Source organism: Phascolarctos cinereus, unplaced genomic scaffold, assembly GCF_003287225.1.
Source record: "Phascolarctos cinereus isolate Bilbo 61053 unplaced genomic scaffold, phaCin_HiC Scaffold_3;HRSCAF=262, whole genome shotgun sequence".
Taxonomy (NCBI): Eukaryota; Metazoa; Chordata; class Mammalia; order Diprotodontia; family Phascolarctidae; genus Phascolarctos; species Phascolarctos cinereus.
In genome coordinates this window covers 33,335,764-33,351,169 of record NW_027555736.1, presented here as the reverse complement: position 1 = coordinate 33,351,169, position 15,406 = coordinate 33,335,764, and the positions used below count along the sequence as shown (strand labels likewise).

The 15,406-nt window shown below is 42.7% G+C and overlaps 1 long non-coding RNA gene across 1 annotated transcript in view; it reads left to right on the top strand.

Annotated features, from left to right (window-relative positions):
* Positions 1–403: 403 nt before the first annotated feature.
* LOC110200084 (uncharacterized) overlaps positions 404–15,406 on the top strand; it is a 74,486-nt gene continuing 59,483 nt past the window's right edge. The window contains exons 1-3 of the long non-coding RNA XR_013485162.1: positions 404–683; positions 1,588–1,647; positions 3,831–3,951. This is a non-coding gene — a long non-coding RNA (uncharacterized LOC110200084). The remainder of the gene's footprint in view (positions 684–1,587; positions 1,648–3,830; positions 3,952–15,406) is intronic.

Here is a 15,406-nt window from a genome sequence, read left to right as displayed (position 1 = left end):
AGTGACATCTTTACAGCTGTTGCTGAAACTGAAAAATAAAAGTTATTGGGATTCAGCCCCTCCCCCTTCTTTAAATGATTTGGTGTTTTATTTCCCCCCATCAAACTCTCTCTTCCCAGCTAATGGCAGAATAATAAAAAAATTATCCAGCCCAACATGTGAGTGAAAGCCTGAAACAAGAGTCCCCAAGGGGAAGGAAGGGGAGGGAGAAAAGGTTATTATGAATGTGTCAGCTTTGTTTATGGCCCTTTATCAGCAAGAAAGAGCCAGGGAGAGGGAGAGCCCTGCCGTTAGCTTGCAGTTAAAAACTGTTTGGCAGCTTCGCTGGGGAATGTAAATAATTTTTATATTCAAGTTGCATTTATATTTTAAAAAATATACACACATCACCCGCGATGCTGAACTGGGAAGAGCCTGCTGGAGTAGGTTTGCCTTTTGGCTGTCCTTAATTGGACCATGTATGGTAATTAGGGCTTCCTTAAGCAATATTTACCGATAGAGACTTTCGCAAGGGAGCAAGCAAAGAGAGCCTGGTGCATCTTGGTTTTCACTGAACCATTGGCAGCAGCAGCAGAGAGAAACATTAACCCGCCGGGGTCGGGCCGCCAGCTCCCTGGCTTGCTGTAGGGCTAATCTAATGGAGGGTCATCCAGGAATTGGGCTGTTCATCATTTTGTCCCCAGGTGAGACCCAGCACTCTCAAAGACATGGCACACATATGCACACAGGCACACATGTGCTGTTTGCCCAGGCTGTGTGGCTGCTGCCCTGGCCCAGAGGGGGCTGTGCTTTTGATTTACTTCATTAACTTGGACACTTGGAGGAAGGCAGGTGGGGAGGGCATCATGGGTGGGTGAGAGGGCCTGAGCAAGGGGATTGGAATGATGTTGGTGTAGGGAGTAGGGCAGAGTGAAGAGACAGGCTGATGGGAGGGGAGGATGCTCTAGGTATCTTGGGACAGTACCTAAAACCATATATGGTTTCAATATTAATATTCCTGCTTCTGGTTTCTACCTCCAGGAAGGCATCCATGGATGGGTCTTAGATCACTGAGGCTTAGAGCCAGGGCTGGAAGGGATCTTGGAGGTCCAATCTTCACCCCTCCCCCCAAAAAGGAATTTCATCTCTGGTCTCTTGTAGAGAGAAATCCAAGCTGTCCTTTAAAGGCTCCATGGATTGGGAGCTAATCCCAATGCAGGCACTCAGAGAGTGGCCCTAGATTTGCCTTCCTTGTACTGCAAACAATGGGCATTTTGTTTTGAAGGTCTGCAAAGTATTTTGCAGTCATTGGAGTCTTACAAGAACTCTATGAGGCAAATGCTGTGGGAATTATTAGATGGATTTTAAAGCTGAGGAAATGGAGCCTCAGAGAGGCCGAGTGATTTCCCCATGGTCACAGAGCCTTATTTGGGAGCCTGACCTGAGTCTGGTTCTTTCTAACTTCCAGCCTAGGACTTCAGCCAATACGGTGTGTGGGCCAAGGGTGGGGTCAGGGAAGGAACGTAATGGAAAGTTTTCATAGAATAATAGACTTTCAGATCTGGAAGGGTCCTCGGAGGTCATTGAGACCCACTTGTATCTGAGTAGGCAGAGACAGATCCAGTACAGGACAACCAAGACATGCCCCAGATGCTGATATCCTACAAGGTAAGATTTCTCCCCCTGCGATGTGCTTCCTACCCTCCACCTCTTCTTGACATCAGCCTCTCTGGCCTGTTCTACCCTTCAAGGGTTTCATGGACCCCCAACCTTATCTTCCATTGAGTGGGGATGTGGCATTCTCCCCCACCCCCAACAAGCCAAGTCACTTTCTTCATCCACCCCCTCTTGCTCCTGCACCCATTGAGACTTTTTTCTCTTGTAGCACTGAAGGAAGTTGGATGGATTTGGACTTATGGGCCCTGAGTGTGAGTCTTGGCTCTACCACTTGCTGCCTGTGTGACCTTGAACAAATTGCTTCTTTTTTTTTGGGCCTCAGTTTCCTTTCTTCTGTAGCCCATCTTTCTCCTGTACACACCTCATGTTTTGGCACCCTTTCCAAGACTGGCTGGCTGCTCTTTCATCCACACCTGCCGACACACTGGAGGAGGAGGTCTTCTATTCCACTTTCACACTCTCCCCCAATACCATCATGCAACAATCACTTTCCTCCAGTGAAGTCCACTCTAGGCTTTCCTGACCCTTGTTATCATCTGTGGGCTCCCAAGTCATCCGCTTCCCTCAATAAATTCAGAACCTGACTCACATTTTACTTCTGCACCCCACCCTTACCCTCCTTGGAACATCCTGATTCCCCACTTTCTCAACCTCTTCAACCTCAAATCTACCTCCTTTAGGCCCCCCCTTCCACTCCTCATCTTTCCTTATCACCATCCCCTATGTTGCAAAGTAGATACATTGCTGCACTTGCGGTCAGGAAGACTTGAGTTCAAATCCTGCTTTAGATAAGAGGGAAACAGAGAGTTGTCCTCAACTTTTTGAAAGGCTCTCTGAAGAGAACTTAGAATTATTTTGATGGATCCAAGTTTAGAATTTTACATTATTTCTTGAATTCAATTCAATAAACATTTATTGAGAGTCCCTCAGGCTGTGTAAGTACTGTCAGCACCCTTTAAACTCCAGTACCCTGAGGCAAAACTCCTATCTCCCTATCCTACTCATTGCTCTAGTTAGATTATATGGCCTCTAAGGTCCTTTCCACTTCTGAAATTCAGTTATACTTAATATTTCAAGGCAATGTGTTCTAACGGTCATTGACTGGTTCAGAACAGAAGGCCTATGGGTGCTAAAAAGAGAGGGACAGCAGTAGGCTGGGGAGAGCTGGGAAAGCTTCTTGGAGATGTATCCTTCTAGCTAACATGAACATTACATTTTAGCAAGCTCGGTAATGGTGCCAGTGAAGGATAATCCAGTGTTTGGTTCTTAGAATCCTCTCTCCAGATTTGGAAGAGTCATCAAATACCCTCTAGTCCACACCCTCATTTTACAGATGAAAAAACAGAGTCCATGTCATGAGGCCAAGTGCCTTGGTCAAGGTCACACAGATGGCAAATGTCAGAAGTGGGATTTGAAGCTTGGACTTCTGACTTCAGAACCAGTGCTCTCGCCATAGTACGATATGCCTCCCCTCTGACGGGGATGCTCTGAATTGTGAGGGGCCAAACACTAAGGTGAAGAAAAGAGCACGGTCAGAACATGAGCAGAGCCGGTCAAATTTAGTCTAAGACTTCCAGGTCATCTAGGGAATCTATAGATCAATGTGGCCCCATTTTTTGGACCCTATGGTCCCAGTAGCCAAGAGAGGTCTGTGGTACTAGTTTTTCTGAGAGCTACTTGAGACCTTCTGCTGCCATTTTAGGGGGTGACAGTTCAGAACCCCCTGACTCTCATCTTAGCAACCCTTCTCAACCCTTCCCATGCTTTCCCTGACTATTTCATATTTAATTTTTTAAACAGCATGATAATATTCAATGACATTCACGTAGCACAATTCATGTAATTATTTTCCAGTCCATGGACAGCTACTTTGCTCTTTTTCTATGCTATGACAAAAAGCCCTGCTTATGAATATTTTTCTTTATAAGGGATCTTGGTACCTGCCTACCAAGCAAAAAATTCAAATGTAGCCACCCCCACCCCCCATGTTAAAGCCCCTTTACACATGCAGTTTCCACCTCTTGAAATCCTTCTGTCCCTCCCTCCACCTGGGGAAACTACATCTCCCAGCAGCCACAGCTACCACTATGGGGCTGCACTTAATATTTTCCCCATAATATTTCTGACATGCAGTCGGTGTGAGTGTTTGCTATTCTTCTTCTTCTTTTTCACAGATGTGAAAACTAAGAGAGTTTAAGTGACCTGCCCAGGGCCACACGGCTAGTGGTATGAGCTGATACTCCAGCCTGGCTCTCCTACCTCTCCGCTCCATGCTGTCTTTCTACATATGGCACCGTAAGCCTGAACGAGCTCTGGGAAGGAGATAGGCTGATGCTTAGGCACTAATACAACCTGAGAGCCTCATCACACAAGCCATTTTCTGGTGTATTAATATTCATTTTCTACTAATGTGGGATGGATGCACTTAAGTGTTTGGCCAGGGCCCATTCGTCATTCTTATGTCACTCTTGCTGAATGCATCCGCGTGATGTATCGTGTATTTTTACATCACGCCAGACAACGCCATGTATTATTTCACTAGGACACCCAGGCCTAGGCATCAGCTGCTGACAGACATAGAGCATGCTCAGGGAGACAGAAATAAATTAAAATATATTAATCGTGAGTGAATGCCATAGTTTGAATAAATTACAGGCAGCTGGCAAACTTTTCAGTGGCTCGTCATATATTTATTAGGCTTTCCCCTTATTTGTCTTTATTCCCTCCCTTCTTGGGTGACTGTGGTGGGAATGAGGACCTAAATTTAGTCTCAATTCAGTGAAAAACTTGAGAATTCAACTTCAAAGAAACAACACATGAAAGGAAGGGGGCCGGTGCTTACAGCCAAACCTCAGACTCAGTTCATGCTGTTGGCAACTCCTTTTATAGCTCATGCCTGTCTGCGGCTCTGTAGCCAGGAAGCTTTGGGGGGCTCAGGAAAGGAGAGGTAGTGGGGGGAAGCCACCACCCACAAGGCTCAACTGGAATCTCACTCTCTGATTTGCACCAGACCTCCCTCCAACCCTGTGAAAGCTGGAAAGTTGATATTATGCAAACCAGTACCATGGGTCTTTCATTGCTGGTGATTCTGATTCTCTTTCCACCACCCTGGCTGGGTATTTATTGCCAAATGGGGATTTTCTCTATGTATGTGGAGTGAAGGAAGTTATACACATACACACACACACACACACACACACACACACACACACACACACACAAAGTATATCACCAAAGAAATTCAGGAATGCAGCAGCCAGACTTGGGAACCAAAGCCTACAGCCAGTTTAATCTGTTAATGTTAATCTAATTAATGTTAATGAACCTTTATGACCCATGACAACCTACTGCTTATGCCACAAAGTAGCCTGAGGAACTCAGACATGTAGAGGAGACAGGTTTTAAGTTATCATCTACACAGTATAGCTGTGGCTTCACCCTCATGATAGGATGCCTGTAGCCTAGAAACAGAGAGATTAATACTTTCTCTCCCTCTTCTCCACCTTTTCCTTTGTGTGTTATCTTTCCCTATCTGATTGCAATTTCCTTGATTGTCTATCTCATTTGTACCCTGAGTCTTAGGTTCCTGACACACAATAGGGACTTAATAACTGCTAATTGACTGACTATAAAAATAAGCCCTAAGAAGTCTTTCAAGTTTAGTTGATTTTGATTGGGCCTTTCTGAGCCTCTTTCTTGTTATTTACTTTAAAAAATTTTCAGGGCAGCTAGGTGGTATAGTGGATAGAGCACCAGCCCTGAAGTCAAGAGGACCTGAGTTCAAATATGGCCTCAGACCAAACACTTGACACTTACTAGCTGTGTGACCCTGGGCAAGTCACTTAACCCCATTGCCTAGCAAAAACAAACAAACAAAATTTTCTAAAAATGAATTAATTTAAACATTTATTAAAAATATTCTTTCTTTCCTTTTTCAGCCCCACAACTCCACCAACAGTGCATTAGTATCTCTATTTTTCCAAGTTTCTTCCAGCATCTGTCATTTTCCTCATCTGTCAGGTTAGCCAATCTAATAGGTGTGAGGGAGTACCTCAGAGTTATTTTAATTCGCATTTCTCTAATCTTTAGTGATTTAGAGCATTTTTATGTGATTATTGATAGATTTGATTTCTTCTTTTGAAAACTGCCTCTTCATATCCTTTGACTATTTACCAATTGAAGAATATCTCTTATTTTTATAAAATTGGCTCAATTCCCTATATATTTGAGAAATGAGTCCTTTATCAGAAAAATTTGCTGTAAAATTTCCCCCTTGTTTCCTGTTTTCCTTTGTTTGTACAAAACTTTTAAATTTTCTGTAACCAGAATTATCGATTTTATTTCCTGTGATTCTCTCCATCTCTTGTTTGGTCATAAACTCTTGCCTTATCCAAAAATCTGACAGACAAACTTTTCCACGCTCCCCCAATTTGCTCATGTCTCCCTTTATGTCTAACTCATGTCCTCATTTTGAGCTTACCTTGGTATATAGCATGAAATGTTGATCTATGCCTAGTTTCTACTAAACTTTTCCATTTTCCCTAGCAATTTTTGTCAAATAGTGAGTTTTTACCCCCAAAGCTTAGATCTTTGGGTTTATCAAACCCAACTACCATGTTAATTTACTACTGGGTATTATGTACCTAATCTATTCTACTGATCCACCACTCTACTTCTTAGCCAATACCAGATTATTTTGATGATTATTGCTTTGTAATGTAGTTTGAAATCTGGTACTGTTAGATTGACCCTGGGCAAGTCACTTAATCTCTGATTGCCTGACAAAATGGGCCCACTGGATCCCCTGGAGAAGGAAATGGCAAACTCTAGTATCTTTGCCAAGAAAAACCTAAATGGGGTCACAAAGAGTCAGACACAATTACAACAACTGAATACCAATCAATAACAACAGCGACTGCTAGGCTGCCTTCCTTCACATTTTTTTCACTGATTCACGTGACATTCTTGACCTTTTGTTTTTCCAGAGGAATTTTTTTTAGCTCTGTAAGATAATTTTTAGTAGTTTAATTGGTGTGATACTGAATGAATAAATTAATTTAGATAGAATTATCATTTTTATTATATTGGCTTGGCCTATTCATGAACAATGAATATTTCTCCAATAATTTACTCTGCCTTTATTTGTATGAAAAGTGTTCTGTAATTGTGTTCATATAGTTCCTGGATTTGTCTTGATAGGTAGACTCCCAAGTATTTTATGTTGTCTACCGTTATTTGAAATGGAATTTCTCTTTCTATTTTTTCCTGCTGGGTTTTGTTGGTAATATATAGAAATGCTGATGATTTATGTGGGTTTATTTTATATCCTGCAACTTTTCTAAAGTTGATAATTGTTTCAACTAGTTTTTTAGTTGATTCTCTAGGGTTCTCTACGCATACCATTGTATCATCTGCAAAGAGTGATAGTTTTATTTCCTTGTTGTCCTTTCTTACTCCTTCAATTTCTTTTTCTTGTCTTATTGCTATAGCTAGCATTTCTAGTGCAATATTGAATATAGTGGTGGTAATGGTCATTCTTGTTTCACCCCTGATCTTATTGGGAAGGCTTCTAGCTTATCCCCATTACAGGTAATGCTCACTCTTGATTTTTAATAGCTATTACTTGAATGGAAACTTGCTTTATATAGTTTACTCTGTATTCATTTATTTGCATATTGTCTGTGTTCAGAACAAGGTAGATGTAAGTCAAGCTACCAGCAAGTCAACAAACATTTATTAAGTGCTCAATATGTACCAGACATTGTCCTAAGCAATGGAAATGCAAATACAAGCAAAAATACTTTCCTTGCCTCCAAGGAGCTTCCGTTCTAATGGGGGAAGACAACACAAAAAAGCTGAAAGATGCAAGGCTTAGGAGGAAGAAGGTACACATTTGGGGACATTATTGAAAAAGTCTAGGGAGTGAGGAGTGGAGCCTGGAGACTGGCCTGGGCACTTTCCTTCAAATGGAGATTCTGGGAGGAAATGACCAATCAGAGGAAGGAGCCATAGGGGCAGAAAGTAAACTTCTCGGGTGGAAAGACTACGTGATGGAGAAAGTCTAAAAGGTCATGAATGGAGTCCAGAGGAGAACTGTCCTCCTGTGTTATGCTTTGATCAGATCCCATTTGAAGATCTTCATCCAGTTCTAGTACAATGTTTTAGGATAGACAGTAAATAGATGTTGAAACCATCAGAGGGCAGCCAGAATGTTGGGAGTCCTTGAGACCATGGGAAATAAAGACTTGCTGAAGGATCTGGGAGTATTTAGCCTGGAGAAGAGAAGACTGAGGTCAGATGTGAAAGCTGTCTTCAATTATTTAAATGTTGCTGTATCAGAGGAGGTTTCAGCTTGGCCCCAGAGGGCAGATCTAGATTAAGAAATGGATATTCCAAATAGGCAGATTACTGTTCCACATCAAGTAAAACTTCCTAACCTGTAGCATTATCTCAACATGGACTTCCTTGTGAAGTGGTGGGTTCCTCCTCACAAGAAGTAAGCTTTTTAGCTACCTTTTGTGTTTTGTCTTCTATTAGATTGTGAGCTCCTGGAGGGCAGGAACTCGCTTTCTTATTTGTATTTCACTTATTATAGTACCTGGCATATAGCAGGCTCTCAATAAATGTTTACTGAATTGAAAAGTCTTCAAGGAAAGGCGAGATGACTGTTATTTATTGAATATGATAGAGTAAGCTCTGGGGAAAGTCTAGGCTCTTGTAGTCCCATCTAACCAAGAGTCTGAGATTCTGTAATTCACAAAACATAGATCACAGATCTGACAAGTCATAGTGTATAAGGATCAGTTTCTTCATCTGTAAAATGGGAATAATAATATTCGTCCTCCCTTCCTTACAGATTTGTTGTGACTAAAGTGCTTTGCAAGCCTTAAAGTGCTACAACTACGAGTTGTTATTGTGATTATCTTGACATAGCCATTCCTTTGGCCCAGAAGATGATCCAGTTTCCTGGAGTTCATTTGCTCTCTCTTCCTATCTATAATAATAATAATTCTATGTAAGGTTCCTAAAGCAGTGTGGCATAATGATAACACATTGGTCATTGGCTCTGGAATCAGAATACGTGGGGTTTCTGGGAAGAAATGACTAAGCAGAGCGAGAGGCTGCATGGACAAAGCACACCTCTGATGTTTACTACTTGTGTGACCTTGGTCAAGTCTTTTTGCTTCCCTGGGCCTCAATTTTCTTGCCTATAAAATGAGAGCTGAATGGGTCTGAGGTCCATTCCAACTCTCTTCAAGTTAGGGAGTATTGTTACCCACATTTTATAGATGAGGGCTAAGGTCACACAACTAGTGAGTGTTAGAATTTAGAACTGTGTTTTCTCATATACTGCTTTGTATGTTGTGGTAGACCCACTAAGGAAGTATTTAATTCAATTCAACAAGCATTTATTAATTGCCTACTGTGTGCATGCTAGTCACAGTTACTCCTTGGGAGCTCTAGGCGTTAACTTGATGCAGAGGGTGGCCCGTGCAGTTTCCTTTAATGACCACTTATTGTCCACTGGATTGGTGGAGAGGTAACTGAGCTGCCTGGCTTGGGAAGCGAACAAAAGACAGACTTCTTCTTTTATTAATTTATTTTGATTTATCAACAATCACTTCCATATGCTTTTGAGTTTAAAATTTTTCTCCCCCTTCCTCCCCACCATGACACACAATCTTATATAGGATATACATTTACATTCCTATTAAACATATTTTCACGTTAGTGACATTGTAAGTAAAAATTAAAACCAATGGGAGAAACCATCAGAAAGAGGAAGCAAAACTCAACAGAAAAGAAAAAAATAGCAATTCAACTTCCATAGTTCTTTCTTTGGATGTGGATAGCATTTTCCATCACAAGGCTTCTGGAGATGTCTTAGATCCTTGCATTGCTGAGAAGGGTTAAGTTTATCAATATTAGTTATCACACAATGTGGCTGTTATTGTGTACAAAGTTCTCTTGGTTCTGCTCACTTCACTCGGCATCAGTCTATACAAGTCTTTCCAGGTTTTTCTGAAGTCAGCCTGTTCATCATTTCTCATAGCACAATAATATTCCATTACATTCATATACCACAACTTACTCAGCCATTCCCCAATTGATGGGCATCCTCTCAATTTCCAATTCTTTGCCACCACAAAAAGAGCTGCTATGAGGACAGACCTCTTTAGCTGGGTATTGAAGGCCCTTCACTATTTGGCTGGGACCCATGTCTCCAATCTTCTAGACACCACTTCTTCTCCAAGATGGCCAGAATCCATGTTGATTACCACATTCACCTGTCCTTCACTCACACTGGTCCTCCTCCTTCCATCACAAACCTTCTGAGCCTTCAAAGCCCAGCTCATGTCCCTTCTCCTTTGAAAAGCCCTCACTGCCCACCATCTCCCACACTGATCTCTCTCCCTCTGGATTCTCATAACACTCATATTCCTCATTGGGCCCTTAGGATTCTAGGATCCTAGGATCTAGAGTTAGAAGAAACCCTTGAGGTCATCTAGTCTAGCCCCATCCTCCCTTATTTTATAGATGAGAAAACTGAGACCTGGAGTTGTTAGGTGATTTGTCCATGTTCACCAAGGTGGAAAAAGGCCTTGCTAGGACTTGAACCCAGGCCCTCTGGCTCCAAATTCAGCCTTCTTTCTACTGCATCATACTTCTTTCTCCTACATTTTAAAATTACTGTTATATTTATCTTTCACATATGTTTGTCCCATCTTGTCTCCCCAACTTGACTAAGGGCAGAAACTCTGCCTTTGCAATCCCAAAATGGGTGGCTAGGTGGTGCAGTGGATAGAGTGTCTACTTGGAGTCAGGAAGACCTGGGTTCCAATATGGTCTCAGAAATGTATTACTAGCTGTGTGGGCCTGGGCAAATTACTTAACCCTATTTACCTCAGTCTCCTCATCTGTCAAATGAGCTGGAGAAGGAAATGGCAAACCACTGCAGTATCTTTGCAAAGAAAGTCCTTGATGGGGTCACAAAGAGTTAGATACGACCAAAACAAGTGAAACAGCAACAAAAATCTCTAGGTTCTAGCTAGCACGGGATCACTCAGTGATGGTGGTGTTCATGGTGCTGGGAATAGGGGGGCATTGGTGGTGATGATGATAGGTGGTGTTCATAGTGTTGGTGGTAGTGGGTGTTGGTGGTGCTAGTGGCAGGAGGTTTTGGTAGTAATGGTGACAGGGGGGGGCATTGGTGGTGATGATGATGGGTGGTGTTGATAATGCTAGTGACAGGAGGTATTGGTGGTTCTGGTTGTAGATGATGTTGGTGTTGCTAGTGATAAGTGGTATTAATGGTAATGGTGCTGGGATGTGTTCATGGTGCTGGTGGTGGGGAATGTTGATGTTGATGGTGGTAGGTGATCCTAATATTGGTAGCAATAGGTGGTGTTCATGGTGCTGGTAGGGAGTGGGAAGCTTCACTGTCAGCTGGCTCCTTCTCCCTTTTTATTTTTTTGAATGTTTTTTAATTTTTTTCTTTTTCTTTTAGGCAATTGGGGTTAAATGACTTGCCCAGGGTCACACAGCTAGTAAGCGTCAAGTGTTTTGGTATGAGACCGGATTTAAACTCAGGTCCTTCTGACTTCAGGGCTGGTGCTCAATTGACTGCACCACCTAGCTGCCCCTCCTTCTCCCTTTTTAGATAGTCCTCATTGTTAGGAAGTGATGATGATGATGATGACGATGGACAGGTTGGATGAATCTTCAGAAGTGTGACAAACTGAACACTGCTGGGATTGGGGAGAAAAGGAGCAGAGGAGAGAGGGAGAATCCATAGGAGGAAGCTGGGGCCCCTGTTTGCTCAGGTGGCTAGGAGACAGGGCAATTACTAATCTGATTTGAGTCCTGTTTTTATTTTTGTCATGCTTTGGCCTGGGGCAGCGGTGTTTAGTAATTTAGTCCAAATGTATTCTGAAGAGTCTCAGCAAAAGGTAGTTCTAAAATCAATGGTTGTTAGAAAGAGCCTGCTGATGTTACAGGGAGATTAAGAGCTCAAGAGAGAGGAGAGGCAGTGCTTCTGGGAAGCTGTGGGCCTGGCTCTGAGAGCACTTGCTTCTCAAGGAGCCAGAGGGAAGAAGAAAGGAGACTAGATGGCCATGGCATCTCTCTACCATTCTCCATTTCCCCTCCTCCCTTCCCCATTACCCTTCCTTTCTCTCCACTGGGCTGAGATAAGGAAAGGTTAAATTTTGGAAAACAGGGTAAAACAACTTTGGGGAGACAAAGGAAGAAGTTGGAGGGTTGCCTGGGGATACAATGATAAGAGGGATCAGAAATGCCAGTTTGTCCTGTGTTAGACCCAAAGTGCTCCTTCCAAGGCTGTTATTGTTGAGGGGATTGAGCTAGACAGAATCTGAGAATTGGGAAGAAAAAGAAAACCCCCTACAACACTCCCTCCTATCATCCAGCCTTTGTTTGAATACCTTCAGCAAGAGGAATCTTCCTTCCCTTGGTCTAACATAAGTCAACATGCATTCCTGGCCAGCTAGAGGGGACACTGTGGTGCAGTGGAAATTGGAGTCTGAGGATCTGTGTTCATATTCCAACTCCACCACTTACCATCTGTATAACCTTGGGCAAATCATTTTACTGGCTTTAATTTCCTCATCTGTAAAATGAGAGAAGTGAAATTTGATGAGTGAGGAGGTCCTTTACTGGATAGCATGTTGGACTTGGAGTCGGGAAGACCTGGGTTCAAATCCTGCCTAAGATACTAATAATTGTTCTCAGGCTATAGTATTTCAGAGATCCATGCTTTTATGGATGCAGATACTCTGTATTTGGACACAGATTGCAACCCTTCTAGCCCTTAGGAGATATTCTATAAGAGCTAAAGCACACAAAAATTCATTTACTGCAGCCAACCTGGTGATGAAGCTCTGTGGGCTTGGGTGGGCTAGTCCTCTGACAGCAGAAGCACTGTCCCTCTGTCGTCAGGTCTGTGCTGGAAACCTTGCCAGCCTGTCAGAACCTGTCAGAGGTTGGGCTCTGCTGGTCTAGGCTTCTAGTAGAATGTGTGAAGAAGTTAGTAAAAGTATTTCTATCTGCATTTACAGATGAAGAAAGTATGTGACTTACCCAAGGGCATACAAAGAGTAAATAGCAGAGGATTCTCACATCCAGGTTTGCTGACTCAGGATTTTGTGCTGAAGGAAGTGGGAACATTCAGCCCAAAGAAGGAAGGATTTGCAAAAGGAGGGGGAAGCTATGAGGACTGTCTCTTATGAGGAAGAGGGATAATATATATTCTGCTTGGTGCTGGAGGGCCAAGAACGCAACAGGGGATGGAAGCTATAAAGTTCAGCTCTAGCTTGACATAAGGATCACAGATTTGAGCTGGGAGGGACTTCAAGGGTCATCTAGCCCAAGACTTTTATTTTACAGTTGAGGATACCATATCCCAGGGAAATGATGTAACTTGTCCAACTACAAACAGCCAGAAAGTGGTAGAATCAGGATTTGAAGTGAGGTCCTTTGATACCAAATCTATCACCCTTTTCATGGTTCCATAATGCCACCCTTGAGGAGAAACTTCTGAACAATGAGAAGTATCCTGAAAGGAGAAAAAAGCTATCCTCAAATGCCTGAAAAGGCGGTGAGCTCTCTGTTCCTGGAGGTCTTCAAGCAGAGACTGGGTGGCCGCCTGTCAGAGATGTTGGGGAGAGGCTGGCTGTTATGGGGTTATTTGGATTGGATGACCTCTGAGGTCTTTTCCAACTCTGAGTGAGACCACCAGGTAGATGTGGGAAGGACAGAAAGAAGGCATGCTTGCAGGTGCTGCTGTGTCTGGCCATGGTGTCAGAGGACATGTGCTCTGAGTATTGATCTAGTCACCAAACACTAACTGTGCCAACCGCTGTTCCAAGCACAGGGCTTATAAAGAAAGGCAAAAATCATTCCTGCCCTCAAGGAGCTCACAGTCTAATGGGGAAAACAACATGTAAACAACCATGTACAAACAAGATATAGATAGGCTAAATTAGAAGTTATTTCACAAGGCACCAGCATTAAGGGAGATTAGGGAAAAGATTCTTATATACAGTGGATTTTTAGTTGGGACTCAAAGGAAGCCACAGGTCAAAAATAAGGAGGGAGAGCATTCTATTATTATCCCTATTTTACATGTGGGGAAACTGAGGCTGAAACATGTGGGGGACAGCCAGTGAAAAGGCACAGAGTCTAGAGAGAAATTGTCTTATGTGAGGACCAGCAAAGTCAGTGCTCTGGATCTTAGAGCGTGTGGAGGGGGGTGATATATAAGGAGACTGGAAAGATAGAGAGGGACCAGGTTATAAAGAACTTTAAAAGGCAAACAAAGGGTTTTATGTTGATTCTGGAGATGATAGGGAGCCATTATAGCAGCATCACTTTGATAGCTGGGGAAGATGGACTGGAGTGTAGAGAGACTTGAGGCAGGCTGACAGTAGTCCAGCAATGAGGTGATTCCCCAGACTGCTCCCGGGGGATGGCAATGTCAGAGGAGTGCAGAAGAGATCGTGGGAAGGTAGACTTGATGAGACTTAGAATTAGATGGGCCACTGGGGTGAGAGAAAGTGAAGAGCTGAGGATAACCCCTAGACTATGAACCCAAGTAACAGGGAAGGTGGCAGTGACCTTGACAGAAATATGGCAATTAGGAAGAGGGGAAGTTGATTAGGAATAAGTAATAATAATAAATAATAGCTAGATCTATGTAGCACTTTAAAGTTTTCAAAGTGCTTCACATACGTTACTTCATTTGATCCTCACACAACCCAGCAAAGTAGATGCTATTATTATTTCCATTTTACATATGGGGAAACTGAGACTGCAAGAAGTTAAGTGACTTGCTTAGGGTCACATGTCTAAATAAGCATCTAGGACAGGATTTGGACTCAGTTCTGAATCAGTTATATCTATTCATTGTACCATCTAGCTTCCTTGACAGGCCTGAGATCACCCCTCTCTCTTGAAGTAGGCTGGAAAATCCATGAGGTACCAGGCTATTTTCCTAACAATATGGAGGGATAGTAGAGGGAGAGAGGTATGGTTGATTCAGTTTCTATAAATTCCCTTCTCTCTTAAAGAGTTAAAACAAAAACTCTGCATTTGGGTACCCAGGGACAGAGGGGCTGCTATTTGACTGCCTGGCCCCTTGCAATAGGTGATTTGGAAATACTTTCATGGTACTACCTATGTATTGATAGCATCTGCCATGGTGGGATTAGGGAGGAGGTCAGTCTTTGAGTTCCAGGGAGGAGCAGGGAACCTACTGGGGTCAGAGACTCAAAATTGTTCCCTCCACTCTCCCCAGATCAGAGGTCAGGGGCATGAGAAGATGGGTTGAAAGGTTACCCAAGTGGAGGGGAAGCAGGGGGTACTGCTTCAATCCCAGAGCACTTGTAGGGGAAGCAGGCAATGAAGCATAATAATAATGATGATGATGATAATCATCAGCAGCCTCAATTTCCCCACATATGTAAAATGGGCATAATAATAGCATCTACTTTGCAGGGTTATAAGGATCAATAGATAGCATTTAAAAGGTGCTTTAAGGTTTATACTTATTTATATAGGATAATAGCTAGCATTTACAGAGTGCTTTAAGTTTTATTTTTACTTATATAGGATTATAGCCAGCGTTTATAGAGTGTAAGGTTTGCAAAAGGCTTTACAAACATTATCTCATTTGATCTTCACAACAATCCTGAGAAGTAGGTTATGGGTTATGGGGTGTAGTTATCCCCATTTT